Here is a 14,989-nt window from a genome sequence, read left to right on the forward strand (position 1 = left end):
TGCCAAAACCAAAAGAGTGGGTGAGGAGTGGTCACATGAATTTTTGAAAGGTATTCTTTCATTGGAAATTTCCTGTTGAACAGAGTGCTGAATGAATGTACGTTTAGGCTTAAATGGCCTAAAAGTCCGAAACAAGTAATACATTTTGGCATTATCTGTTAATATGCCTGTGATTTCAAAGCCCATGGCAAGAGTTTAAAAGTTCAATCAGGTTCTTTTGAACTCTTGTTTGTTGGGCACTTCAGACACCATTCCTTATTGGGGCAAAGCACTGTATACAGCCATATAGGTCAGAAAAAAAATGTTTAGAAAACATCAAAAGAACTATATTCCTAAATATCCTTTCAGCCCTAAAACACAGCCATGCCATCAAAAACTGTCCACATTGTATGGGAATAAAACCCTAACCCTAGCTTCGGGTTTTGCTAGTTAGGGTTAGGGTTCAAATATTTCTCAAAGACACTTTTCTCAATATTCCACTCATTTATCTGGAAAATTTGCTTCTCTGAATCAAAATATGAGTTTGAAAAGACAATACAACACTGCCAAAACCAAAAGAGTGGGTGAGGAGTGGTCACAAGAATTTTTGAAAGGTATTCTTTCATTGGAAATTTCGTGTTGAACGGAGTGCTGAATGAATGTACGTTTAGGCTTTAGTGGCCTAAAAGTCCGAAACAACTAATACATTTTGGCATTATCTGTTAATATGCCTGTGATTTCAAAGCCCATGGCAAGAGTTTAAAAGTTCAATCAGGTTCTTACATACTCTTGCTTGTTGGGCACTTCAGACACCATCCCTTTTTGGAGCAAAGCACTGTATACAGCCATTTAGGTCAGAAAAAAAAGTTTAGAAAACTTCAAAAGAACTATATTCCTAAGTATCCTTTCAGCCCTAAAACACAGCCATGCCATCAAACACTGTCCACATTGTATGGGGAATAAAACCCTAACCCTAGCTTCGGGTTTTGCTAGTTAGGGTTAGGGTTCAAATATTTCTCAAAGACACTTTTCTCAATATTCCACTCATTTGACTGGAAAATTTGCTTCTCTGAATCAAAATATGAGTCTGAAAAGACAATACAACACTGCCAAAACCAAAAGAGTGGGTGAGGAGTGGTCACATGAATTTTTGAAAGGTATTCTTTCATTGGAAATTTCCTGTTGAACAGAGTGCTGAATGAATGTACGTTTAGGCTTAAATGGCCTAAAAGTCCGAAACAAGTAATACATTTTGGCATTATCTGTTAATATGCCTGTGATTTCAAAGCCCATGGCAAGAGTTTAAAAGTTCAATCAGGTTCTTTCGAACTCTTGTTTGTTGGGCACTTCAGACACCATTCCTTATTGGGGCAAAGCACTGTATACAGCCATATAGGTCAGAAAAAAAATGTTTAGAAAACATCGAAAGAACTATATTCCTAAGTATACTTTCAGCCCTAAAACACAGCCATGCCATCAAAAACTGTCCACATTGTATGGGAATAAAACCCTAACCCTAGCTTCGGGTTTTGCTAGTTAGGGTTAGGGTTCAAATATTTCTCAAAGACACTTTTCTCAATATTCCACTCATTTGACTGGAAAATGTGCTTCTCTGAATCAAAATATGAGTCTGAAAAGACAATACAACACTGCCAAAACCAAAAGAGTGGGTGAGGAGTGGTCACAAGAATTTTTGAAAGGTATTCTTTCATTGGAAATTTCGTGTTGAACGGAGTGCTGAATGAATGTACGTTTAGGCTTTAGTGGCCTAAAAGTCCGAAACAACTAATACATTTTGGCATTATCTGTTAATATGCCTGTGATTTCAAAGCCCATGGCAAGAGTTTAAAAGTTCAATCAGGTTCTTACATACTCTTGCTTGTTGGGCACTTCAGACACCATCCCTTTTTGGAGCAAAGCACTGTATACAGCCATTTAGGTCAGAAAAAAAAGTTTAGAAAACTTCAAAAGAACTATATTCCTAAGTATCCTTTCAGCCCTAAAACACAGCCATGCCATCAAAAACTGTCCACATTGTATGGGAATAAAACCCTAACCCTAGCTTCGGGTTTTGCTAGTTAGGGTTAGGGTTCAAATATTTCTCAAAGACACTTTTCTCAATATTCCACTCATTTGACTGGAAAATTTGCTTCTCTGAATCAAAATATGAGTCTGAAAAGACAATACAACACTGCCAAAACCAAAAGAGTGGGTGAGGAGTGGTCACATGAATTTTTGAAAGGTATTCTTTCATTGGAAATTTCGTGTTGAACAGAGTGCTGAATGAATGTACGTTTAGGCTTAAATGGCCTAAAAGTCCGAAACAAGTAATACATTCTGGCATTATCTGTTAATATGCCTGTGATTTCAAAGCCCATGGCAAGAGTTTAAAAGTTCAATCAGGTTCTTTCGAACTCTTGTTTGTTGGGCACTTCAGACACCATTCCTTATTGGGGCAAAGCACTGTATACAGCCATATAGGTCAGAAAAAAAATGTTTAGAAAACATCGAAAGAACTATATTCCTAAGTATACTTTCAGCCCTAAAACACAGCCATGCCATCAAAAACTGTCCACATTGTATGGGGAATAAAACCCTAACCCTAGCTTCGGGTTTTGCTAGTTAGGGTTAGGGTTCAAATATTTCTCAAAGACACTTTTCTCAATATTCCACTCATTTGACTGGAAAATTTGCTTCTCTGAATCAAAATATGAGTCTGAAAAGACAATACAACACTGCCAAAACCAAAAGAGTGGGTGAGGAGTGGTCACAAGAATTTTTGAAAGGTATTCTTTCATTGGAAATTTCGTGTTGAACGGAGTGCTGAATGAATGTACGTTTAGGCTTTAGTGGCCTAAAAGTCCGAAACAACTAATACATTTTGGCATTATCTGTTAATATGCCTGTGATTTCAAAGCCCATGGCAAGAGTTTAAAAGTTCAATCAGGTTCTTACATACTCTTGCTTGTTGGGCACTTCAGACACCATCCCTTTTTGGAGCAAAGCACTGTATACAGCCATTTAGGTCAGAAAAAAAAGTTTAGAAAACTTCAAAAGAACTATATTCCTAAGTATCCTTTCAGCCCTAAAACACAGCCATGCCATCAAACACTGTCCACATTGTATGGGGAATAAAACCCTAACCCTAGCTTCTGGTTTTGCTAGTTAGGGTTAGGGTTCAAATATTTCTCAAAGACACTTTTCTCAATATTCCACTCATTTGACTGGAAAATTTGCTTCTTTGAATTAAAATATGAGTCTGAAAAGACAATACAACACTGCCAAAACCAAAAGAGTGGGTGAGGAGTGGTCACATGAATTTTTGAAAGGTATTCTTTCATTGGAAAGTTCGTGTTGAACAGAGTGCTGAATGAATGTACGTTTAGGCTTAAATGGCCTAAAAGTCCAAAACAAGTAATACATTTTGGCATTATCTGTTAATATGCCTGTGATTTCAAAGCCCATGGCAAGAGTTTAAAAGTTCAATCAGGTTCTTTCGAACTCTTGTTTGTTGGGCACTTCAGACACCATTCCTTATTGGGGCAAAGCACTGTATACAGCCATATAGGTCAGAAAAAAAATGTTTAGAAAACATCGAAAGAACTATATTCCTAAGTATACTTTCAGCCCTAAAACACAGCCATGCCATCAAAAACTGTCCACATTGTATGGGAATAAAACCCTAACCCTAGCTTCGGGTTTTGCTAGTTAGGGTTAGGGTTCAAATATTTCTCAAAGAAACTTTTCTCAATATTCCACTCATTTGACTGGAAAATTTGCTTCTCTGAATCAAAATATGAGTCTGAAAAGACAATACAACACTGCCAAAACCAAAACAGTGGGTGAGGAGTGGTCACATGAATTTTTGAAAGGTATTCTTTCATTGGAAATTTCGTGTTGAACGGAGTGCTGAATGAATGTACGTTTAGGCTTTAATGGCCTAAAAGTGCGAAACAACTAATACATTTTGGCATTATCTGTTAATATGCCTGTGATTTCAAAGCCCATGGCAAGAGTTTAAAAGTTCAATCAGGTTCTTTCGAACTCTTGTTTGTTGGGCACTTCAGACACCATTCCTTATTGGGGCAAAGCACTGTATACAGCCATATAGGTCAGAAAAAAAATGTTTAGAAAACATCGAAAGAACTATATTCCTAAGTATACTTTCAGCCCTAAAACACAGCTATGCCATCAGAAACTGTCCACATTGTATGGGAATAAAACCCTAACCCTAGCTTCGGGTTTTGCTAGTTAGGGTTAGGGTTCAAAAATATCTCAAAGACACTTTTCTCAATATTCCACTCATTTGACTGGAAAATTTGCTTCTCTGAATCAAAATATGAGTCTGAAAAGACAATACAACACTGCCAAAACCAAAAAAGTGGCTGAGGAGTGGTCACAAGAATTTTTGAAAGGTATTCGTTCATTGGAAATTTCGTGTTGAACGGAGTGCTGAATGAATGTACGTTTAGGCTTTAGTGGCCTAAAAGTCCGAAACAACTAATACATTTTGGCATTATCTGTTAATATGCCTGTGATTTCAAAGCCCATGGCAAGAGTTTAAAAGTTCAATCAGGTTCTTACATACTCTTGCTTGTTGGGCACTTCAGACACCATCCCTTTTTGGAGCAAAGCACTGTATACAGCCATTTAGGTCAGAAAAAAAAGTTTAGAAAACTTCAAAAGAACTATATTCCTAAGTATCCTTTCAGCCCTAAAACACAGCCATGCCATCAAAAACTGTCCACATTGTATGGGGAATAAAACCCTAACCCTAGCTTCGGGTTTTGCTAGTTAGGGTTAGGGTTCAAATATTTCTCAAAGACACTTTTCTCAATATTCCACTCATTTGACAGGAAAATTTGCTTCTCTGAATCAAAATATGAGTCTGAAAAGACAATACAACACTGCCAAAACCAAAAGAGTGGGTGAGGAGTGGTCACATGAATTTTTGAAAGGTATTCTTTCATTGGAAATTTCGTGTTGAACAGAGTGCTGAATGAATGTACGTTTAGGCTTAAATGGCCTAAAAGTCCGAAACAAGTAATACATTCTGGCATTATCTGTTAATATGCCTGTGATTTCAAAGCCCATGGCAAGAGTTTAAAAGTTCAATCAGGTTCTTTCGAACTCTTGTTTGTTGGGCACTTCAGACACCATTCCTTATTGGGGCAAAGCACTGTATACAGCCATATAGGTCAGAAAAAAAATGTTTAGAAAACATCGAAAGAACTATATTCCTAAGTATACTTTCAGCCCTAAAACACAGCCATGCCATCAAAAACTGTCCACATTGTATGGGGAATAAAACCCTTACCCTAGCTTCGGGTTTTGCTAGTTAGGGTTAGGGTTCAAATATTTCTCAAAGACACTTTTCTCAATATTCCACTCATTTGACTGGAAAATTTGCTTCTCTGAATCAAAATATGAGTTTGAAAAGACAATACAACACTGCCAAAACCAAAAGAGTGGGTGAGGAGTGGTCACAAGAATTTTTGAAAGGTATTCTTTCATTGGAAATTTCGTGTTGAACGGAGTGCTGAATGAATGAACGTTTAGGCTTTAGTGGCCTAAAAGTCCGAAACAACTAATACATTTTGGCATTATCTGTTAATATGCCTGTGATTTCAAAGCCCATGGCAAGAGTTTAAAAGTTCAATCAGGTTCTTACATACTCTTGCTTGTTGGGCACTTCAGACACCATCCCTTTTTGGAGCAAAGCACTGTATACAGCCATTTAGGTCAGAAAAAAAAGTTTAGAAAACTTCAAAAGAACTATATTCCTAAGTATCCTTTCAGCCCTAAAACACAGCCATGCCATCAAAAACTGTCCACATTGTATGGGAATAAAACCCTAACCCTAGCTTCGGGTTTTGCTAGTTAGGGTTAGGGTTCAAATATTTCTCAAAGACACTTTTCTCAATATTCCAATCATTTGACTGGAAAATTTGCTTCTCTGAATCAAAATATGAGTCTGAAAAGACAATACAACACTGCCAAAACCAAAAGAGTGGGTGAGGAGTGGTCACATGAATTTTTGAAAGGTATTCTTTCATTGGAAATTTCCTGTTGAACAGAGTGCTGAATGAATGTACGTTTAGGCTTAAATGGCCTAAAAGTCCGAAACAACTAATACATTTTGGCATTATCTATTAATATGCCTGTGATTTCAAAGCCCATGGCAAGAGTTTAAAAGTTCAATCAGGTTCTTACATACTCTTGCTTGTTGGGCACTTCAGACACCATCCCTTTTTGGAGCAAAGCACTGTATACAGCCATATAGGTCAGAAAAAAAAGTTTAGAAAACTTCAAAAGAACTATATTCCTAAGTATCCTTTCAGCCCTAAAACACAGCCATGCCATCAAAAACTGTCCACATTGTATGGGAATAAAACCCTAACCCTAGCTTCGGGTTTTGCTAGTTAGGGTTAGGGTTCAAATATTTCTCAAAGACACTTTTCTCAATATTCCACTCATTTGACTGGAAAATTTGCTTCTCTGAATCAAAATATGAGTCTGAAAAGACAATACAACACTGCCAAAACCAAAAGAGTGGGTGAGGAGTTGTCACATGAATTTTTGAAAGGTATTCTTTCATTGGAAATTTCGTGTTGAACAGAGTGCTGAATGAATGTACGTTTAGGCTTAAATGGCCTAAAAGTCCGAAACAAGTAATACATTCTGGCATTATCTGTTAATATGCCTGTGATTTCAAAGCCCATGGCAAGAGTTTAAAAGTTCAATCAGGTTCTTTCGAACTCTTGTTTGTTGGGCACTTCAGACACCATTCCTTATTGGGGCAAAGCACTGTATACAGCCATATAGGTCAGAAAAAAAATGTTTAGAAAACATCGAAAGAACTATATTCCTAAGTATACTTTCAGCCCTAAAACACAGCTATGCCATCAAAAACTGTCCACATTGTATGGGGAATAAAACCCTAACCCTAGCTTCGGGTTTTGCTAGTTAGGGTTAGGGTTCAAATATTTCTCAAAGACACTTTTCTCAATATTCCACTCATTTGACTGGAAAATTTGCTTCTCTGAATCAAAATATGAGTCTGAAAAGACAATACAACACTGCCAAAACCAAAAGAGTGGGTGAGGAGTGGTCACATGAATTTTTGAAAGGTATTCTTTCATTGGAAATTTCGTGTTGAACAGAGTGCTGAATGAATGTACGTTTAGGCTTAAATGGCCTAAAAGTCCGAAACAAGTAATACATTCTGGCATTATCTGTTAATATGCCTGTGATTTCAAAGCCCATGGCAAGAGTTTAAAAGTTCAATCAGGCTCTTTCGAACTCTTGTTTGTTGGGCACTTCAGACACCATTCCTTATTGGGGCAAAGCACTGTATACAGCCATATAGGTCAGAAAAAAAATGTTTAGAAAACATCGAAAGAACTATATTCCTAAGTATACTTTCAGCCCTAAAACACAGCTATGCCATCAAAAACTGTCCACATTGTATGGGAATAAAACCCTAACCCTAGCTTCGGGTTTTGCTAGTTAGGGTTAGGGTTCAAATATTTCTCAAAGACACTTTTCTCAATATTCCACTCATTTGACTGGAAAATTTGCTTCTCTGAATCAAAATATGAGTCTGAAAAGACAATACAACACTGCCAAAACCAAAAGAGTGGCTGAGGAGTGGTCACAAGAATTTTTGAAAGGTATTCGTTCATTGGAAATTTCGTGTTGAACGGAGTGCTGAATGAATGTACGTTTAGGCTTTAGTAGCCTAAAAGTCCGAAACAACTAATACATTTTGGCATTATCTGTTAATATGCCTGTGATTTCAAAGCCCATGGCAAGAGTTTAAAAGTTCAATCAGGTTCTTACATACTCTTGCTTGTTGGGCACTTCAGACACCATCCCTTTTTGGAGCAAAGCACTGTATACAGCCATTTAGGTTAGAAAAAAAAGTTTAGAAAACTTCAAAAGAACTATATTCCTAAGTATCCTTTCAGCCCTAAAACACAGCCATGCCATCAAAAACTGTCCACATTGTTTGGGGAATAAAACCCTAACCCTAGCTTCGGGTTTTGCTAGTTAGGGTTAGGGTTCAAATATTTCTCAAAGACACTTTTCTCAATATTCCACTCATTTGACAGGAAAATTTGCTTCTCTGAATCAAAATATGAGTCTGAAAAGACAATACAACACTGCCAAAACCAAAAGAGTGGGTGAGGAGTGGTCACATGAATTTTTGAAAGGTATTCTTTCATTGGAAATTTCGTGTTGAACGGAGTGCTGAATGAATGTACGTTTAGGCTTTAGTGGCCTAAAAGTCCGAAACAACTAATACATTTTGGCATTATCTGTTAATATGCCTGTGATTTCAAAGCCCATGGCAAGAGTTTAAAAGTTCAATCAGGTTCTTACATACTCTTGCTTGTTGGGCACTTCAGACACCATCCCTTTTTGGAGCAAAGCACTGTATACAGCCATATAGGTCAGAAAAAAAAGTTTAGAAAACTTCAAAAGAACTATATTCCTAAGTATCCTTTCAGCCCTAAAACACAGCCATGCCATCAAAAACTGTCCACATTGTATGGGAATAAAACCCTAACCCTAGCTTCGGGTTTTGCTAGTTAGGGTTAGGGTTCAAATATTTCTCAAAGACACTTTTCTCAATATTCCACTCATTTGACTGGAAAATTTGCTTCTCTGAATCAAAATATGAGTCTGAAAAGACAATACAACACTGCCAAAACCAAAAGAGTGGGTGAGGAGTGGTCACATGAATTTTTGAAAGGTATTCTTTCATTGGAAATTTCGTGTTGAACAGAGTGCTGAATGAATGTACGTTTAGGCTTAAATGGCCTAAAAGTCCGAAACAAGTAATACATTCTGGCATTATCTGTTAATATGCCTGTGATTTCAAAGCCCATGGCAAGAGTTTAAAAGTTCAATCAGGTTCTTTCGAACTCTTGTTTGTTGGGCACTTCAGACACCATTCCTTATTGGGGCAAAGCACTGTATACAGCCATATAGGTCAGTAAAAAAATGTTTAGAAAACATCGAAAGAACTATATTCCTAAGTATACTTTCAGCCCTAAAACACAGCTATGCCATCAAAAACTGTCCACATTGTATGGGGAATAAAACCCTAACCCTAGCTTCGGGTTTTGCTAGTTAGGGTTAGGGTTCAAATATTTCTCAAAGACACTTTTCTCAATATTCCACTCATTTGACTGGAAAATTTGCTTCTCTGAATCAAAATATGAGTCTGAAAAGACAATACAACACTGCCAAAACCAAAAGAGTGGGTGAGGAGTGGTCACATGAATTTTTGAAAGGTATTCTTTCATTGGAAATTTCGTGTTGAACAGAGTGCTGAATGAATGTACGTTTAGGCTTAAATGGCCTAAAAGTCCGAAACAAGTAATACATTCTGGCATTATCTGTTAATATGCCTGTGATTTCAAAGCCCATGGCAAGAGTTTAAAAGTTCAATCAGGCTCTTTCGAACTCTTGTTTGTTGGGCACTTCAGACACCATTCCTTATTGGGGCAAAGCACTGTATACAGCCATATAGGTCAGAAAAAAAATGTTTAGAAAACATCGAAAGAACTATATTCCTAAGTATACTTTCAGCCCTAAAACACAGCTATGCCATCAAAAACTGTCCACATTGTATGGGAATAAAACCCTAACCCTAGCTTCGGGTTTTGCTAGTTAGGGTTAGGGTTCAAATATTTCTCAAAGACACTTTTCTCAATATTCCAATCATTTGACTGGAAAATTTGCTTCTCTGAATCAAAATATGAGTCTGAAAAGACAATACAACACTGCCAAAACCAAAAGAGTGGCTGAAGAGTGGTCACAAGAATTTTTGAAAGGTATTCGTTCATTGGAAATTTCGTGTTGAACGGAGTGCTGAATGAATGTACGTTTAGGCTTTAGTGGCCTAAAAGTCCGAAACAACTAATACATTTTGGCATTATCTGTTAATATGCCTGTGATTTCAAAGCCCATGGCAAGAGTTTAAAAGTTCAATCAGGTTCATACATACTCTTGCTTGTTGGGCACTTCAGACACCATCCCTTTTTGGAGCAAAGCACTGTATACAGCCATTTAGGTTAGAAAAAAAAGTTTAGAAAACTTCAAAAGAACTATAGTCCTAAGTATCCTTTCAGCCCTAAAACACAGCCATGCCATCAAAAACTGTCCACATTGTATGGGGAATAAAACCCTAACCCTAGCTTCGGGTTTTGCTAGTTAGGGTTAGGGTTCAAATATTTCTCAAAGACACTTTTCTCAATATTCCACTCATTTGACAGGAAAATTTGCTTCTCTGAATCAAAATATGAGTCTGAAAAGACAATACAACACTGCCAAAACCAAAAGAGTGGGTGAGGAGTGGTCACATGAATTTTTGAAAGGTATTCTTTCATTGGAAATTTCGTGTTGAACAGAGTGCTGAATGAATGTACGTTTAGGCTTAAATGGCCTAAAAGTCCGAAACAAGTAATACATTCTGGCATTATCTGTTAATATGCCTGTGATTTCAAAGCCCATGGCAAGAGTTTAAAAGTTCAATCAGGCTCTTTCGAACTCTTGTTTGTTGGGCACTTCAGACACCATTCCTTATTGGGGCAAAGCACTGTATACAGCCATATAGGTCAGAAAAAAAATGTTTAGAAAACATCGAAAGAACTATATTCCTAAGTATACTTTCAGCCCTAAAACACAGCCATGCCATCAAAAACTGTCCACATTGTATGGGGAATAAAACCCTTACCCTAGCTTCGGGTTTTGCTAGTTAGGGTTAGGGTTCAAATATTTCTCAAAGACACTTTTCTCAATATTCCACTCATTTGACTGGAAAATTTGCTTCTCTGAATCAAAATATGAGTTTGAAAAGACAATACAACACTGCCAAAACCAAAAGAGTGGGTGAGGAGTGGTCACAAGAATTTTTGAAAGGTATTCTTTCATTGGAAATTTCGTGTTGAACGGAGTGCTGAATGAATGAACGTTTAGGCTTTAGTGGCCTAAAAGTCCGAAACAACTAATACATTTTGGCATTATCTGTTAATATGCCTGTGATTTCAAAGCCCATGGCAAGAGTTTAAAAGTTCAATCAGGTTCTTACATACTCTTGCTTGTTGGGCACTTCAGACACCATCCCTTTTTGGAGCAAAGCACTGTATACAGCCATTTAGGTCAGAAAAAAAAGTTTAGAAAACTTCAAAAGAACTATATTCCTAAGTATCCTTTCAGCCCTAAAACACAGCCATGCCATCAAAAACTGTCCACATTGTATGGGAATAAAACCCTAACCCTAGCTTCGGGTTTTGCTAGTTAGGGTTAGGGTTCAAATATTTCTCAAAGACACTTTTCTCAATATTCCACTCATTTGACTGGAAAATTTGCTTCTCTGAATCAAAATATGAGTCTGAAAAGACAATACAACACTGCCAAAACCAAAACAGTGGGTGAGGAGTGGTCACATGAATTTTTGAAAGGTATTCTTTCATTGGAAATTTCGTGTTGAACGGAGTGCTGAATGAATGTACGTTTAGGCTTTAGTGGCCTAAAAGTCCGAAACAACTAATACATTTTGGCATTATCTGTTAATATGCCTGTGATTTCAAAGCCCATGGCAAGAGTTTAAAAGTTCAATCAGGTTCTTTCGAACTCTTGTTTGTTGGGCACTTCAGACACCATTCCTTATTGGGGCAAAGCACTGTATACAGCCATATAGGTCAGAAAAAAAATGTTTAGAAAACATCGAAAGAACTATATTCCTAAGTATACTTTCAGCCCTAAAACACAGCTATGCCATCAAAAACTGTCCACATTGTATGGGGAATAAAACCCTAACCCTAGCTTCGGGTTTTGCTAGTTAGGGTTAGGGTTCAAATATTTCTCAAAGACACTTTTCTCAATATTCCACTCATTTGACTGGAAAATTTGCTTCTCTGAATCAAAATATGAGTCTGAAAAGACAATACAACACTGCCAAAACCAAAAGAGTGGGTGAGGAGTGGTCACATGAATTTTTGAAAGGTATTCTTTCATTGGAAATTTCGTGTTGAACAGAGTGCTGAATGAATGTACGTTTAGGCTTAAATGGCCTAAAAGTCCGAAACAAGTAATACATTCTGGCATTATCTGTTAATATGCCTGTGATTTCAAAGCCCATGGCAAGAGTTTAAAAGTTCAATCAGGCTCTTTCGAACTCTTGTTTGTTGGGCACTTCAGACACCATTCCTTATTGGGGCAAAGCACTGTATACAGCCATATAGGTCAGAAAAAAAATGTTTAGAAAACATCGAAAGAACTATATTCCTAAGTATACTTTCAGCCCTAAAACACAGCTATGCCATCAAAAACTGTCCACATTGTATGGGAATAAAACCCTAACCCTAGCTTCGGGTTTTGCTAGTTAGGGTTAGGGTTCAAATATTTCTCAAAGACACTTTTCTCAATATTCCACTCATTTGACTGGAAAATTTGCTTCTCTGAATCAAAATATGAGTCTGAAAAGACAATACAACACTGCCAAAACCAAAAGAGTGGCTGAGGAGTGGTCACAAGAATTTTTGAAAGGTATTCGTTCATTGGAAATTTCGTGTTGAACGGAGTGCTGAATGAATGTACGTTTAGGCTTTAGTGGCCTAAAAGTCCGAAACAACTAATACATTTTGGCATTATCTGTTAATATGCCTGTGATTTCAAAGCCCATGGCAAGAGTTTAAAAGTTCAATCAGGTTCTTACATACTCTTGCTTGTTGGGCACTTCAGACACCATCCCTTTTTGGAGCAAAGCACTGTATACAGCCATTTAGGTTAGAAAAAAAAGTTTAGAAAACTTCAAAAGAACTATATTCCTAAGTATCCTTTCAGCCCTAAAACACAGCCATGCCATCAAAAACTGTCCACATTGTTTGGGGAATAAAACCCTAACCCTAGCTTCGGGTTTTGCTAGTTAGGGTTAGGGTTCAAATATTTCTCAAAGACACTTTTCTCAATATTCCACTCATTTGACAGGAAAATTTGCTTCTCTGAATCAAAATATGAGTCTGAAAAGACAATACAACACTGCCAAAACCAAAACAGTGGGTGAGGAGTGGTCACATGAATTTTTGAAAGGTATTCTTTCATTGGAAATTTCGTGTTGAACGGAGTGCTGAATGAATGTACGTTTAGGCTTTAGTGGCCTAAAAGTCCGAAACAACTAATACATTTTGGCATTATCTGTTAATATGCCTGTGATTTCAAAGCCCATGGCAAGAGTTTAAAAGTTCAATCAGGTTCTTTCGAACTCTTGTTTGTTGGGCACTTCAGACACCATTCCTTATTGGGGCAAAGCACTGTATACAGCCATATAGGTCAGAAAAAAAATGTTTAGAAAACATCGAAAGAACTATATTCCTAAGTATTCTTTCAGCCCTAAAACACAGCCATGCCATCAAAAACTGTCCACATTGTTTGGGGAATAAAACCCTAACCCTAGCTTCGGGTTTTGCTAGTTAGGGTTAGGGTTCAAATATTTCTCAAAGACACTTTTCTCAATATTCCAATCATTTGACTGGAAAATTTGCTTCTCTGAATCAAAATATGAGTCTGAAAAGACAATACAACACTGCCAAAACCAAAAGAGTGGGTGAGGAGTGGTCACATGAATTTTTGAAAGGTATTCTTTCATTGGAAATTTCCTGTTGAACAGAGTGCTGAATGAATGTACGTTTAGGCTTAAATGGCCTAAAAGTCCGAAACAACTAATACATTTTGGCATTATCTGTTAATATGCCTGTGATTTCAAAGCCCATGGCAAGAGTTTAAAAGTTCAATCAGGTTCTTACATACTCTTGCTTGTTGGGCACTTCAGACACCATCCCTTTTTGGAGCAAAGCACTGTATACAGCCATATAGGTCAGAAAAAAAAGTTTAGAAAACTTCAAAAGAACTATATTCCTAAGTATCCTTTCAGCCCTAAAACACAGCCATGCCATCAAAAACTGTCCACATTGTATGGGAATAAAACCCTAACCCTAGCTTCGGGTTTTGCTAGTTAGGGTTAGGGTTCAAATATTTCTCAAAGACACTTTTCTCAATATTCCACTCATTTGACTGGAAAATTTGCTTCTCTGAATCAAAATATGAGTCTGAAAAGACAATACAACACTGCCAAAACCAAAAGAGTGGGTGAGGAGTGGTCACATGAATTTTTGAAAGGTATTCTTTCATTGGAAATTTCGTGTTGAACAGAGTGCTGAATGAATGTACGTTTAGGCTTAAATGGCCTAAAAGTCCGAAACAAGTAATACATTCTGGCATTATCTGTTAATATGCCTGTGATTTCAAAGCCCATGGCAAGAGTTTAAAAGTTCAATCAGGTTCTTTCGAACTCTTGTTTGTTGGGCACTTCAGACACCATTCCTTATTGGGGCAAAGCACTGTATACAGCCATATAGGTCAGAAAAAAAATGTTTAGAAAACATCGAAAGAACTATATTCCTAAGTATACTTTCAGCCCTAAAACACAGCTATGCCATCAAAAACTGTCCACATTGTATGGGGAATAAAACCCTAACCCTAGCTTCGGGTTTTGCTAGTTAGGGTTAGGGTTCAAATATTTCTCAAAGACACTTTTCTCAATATTCCACTCATTTGACTGGAAAATTTGCTTCTCTGAATCAAAATATGAGTCTGAAAAGACAATACAACACTGCCAAAACCAAAAGAGTGGGTGAGGAGTGGTCACATGAATTTTTGAAAGGTATTCTTTCATTGGAAATTTCGTGTTGAACAGAGTGCTGAATGAATGTACGTTTAGGCTTAAATGGCCTAAAAGTCCGAAACAAGTAATACATTCTGGCATTATCTGTTAATATGCCTGTGATTTCAAAGCCCATGGCAAGAGTTTAAAAGTTCAATCAGGCTCTTTCGAACTCTTGTTTGTTGGGCACTTCAGACACCATTCCTTATTGGGGCAAAGCACTGTATACAGCCATATAGGTCAGAAAAAAAATGTTTAGAAAACATCGAAAGAACT

Source organism: Lepisosteus oculatus, chromosome 4 (assembly GCF_040954835.1).
Source record: "Lepisosteus oculatus isolate fLepOcu1 chromosome 4, fLepOcu1.hap2, whole genome shotgun sequence".
NCBI classification, from domain to species: domain Eukaryota; kingdom Metazoa; phylum Chordata; class Actinopteri; order Semionotiformes; family Lepisosteidae; genus Lepisosteus; species Lepisosteus oculatus.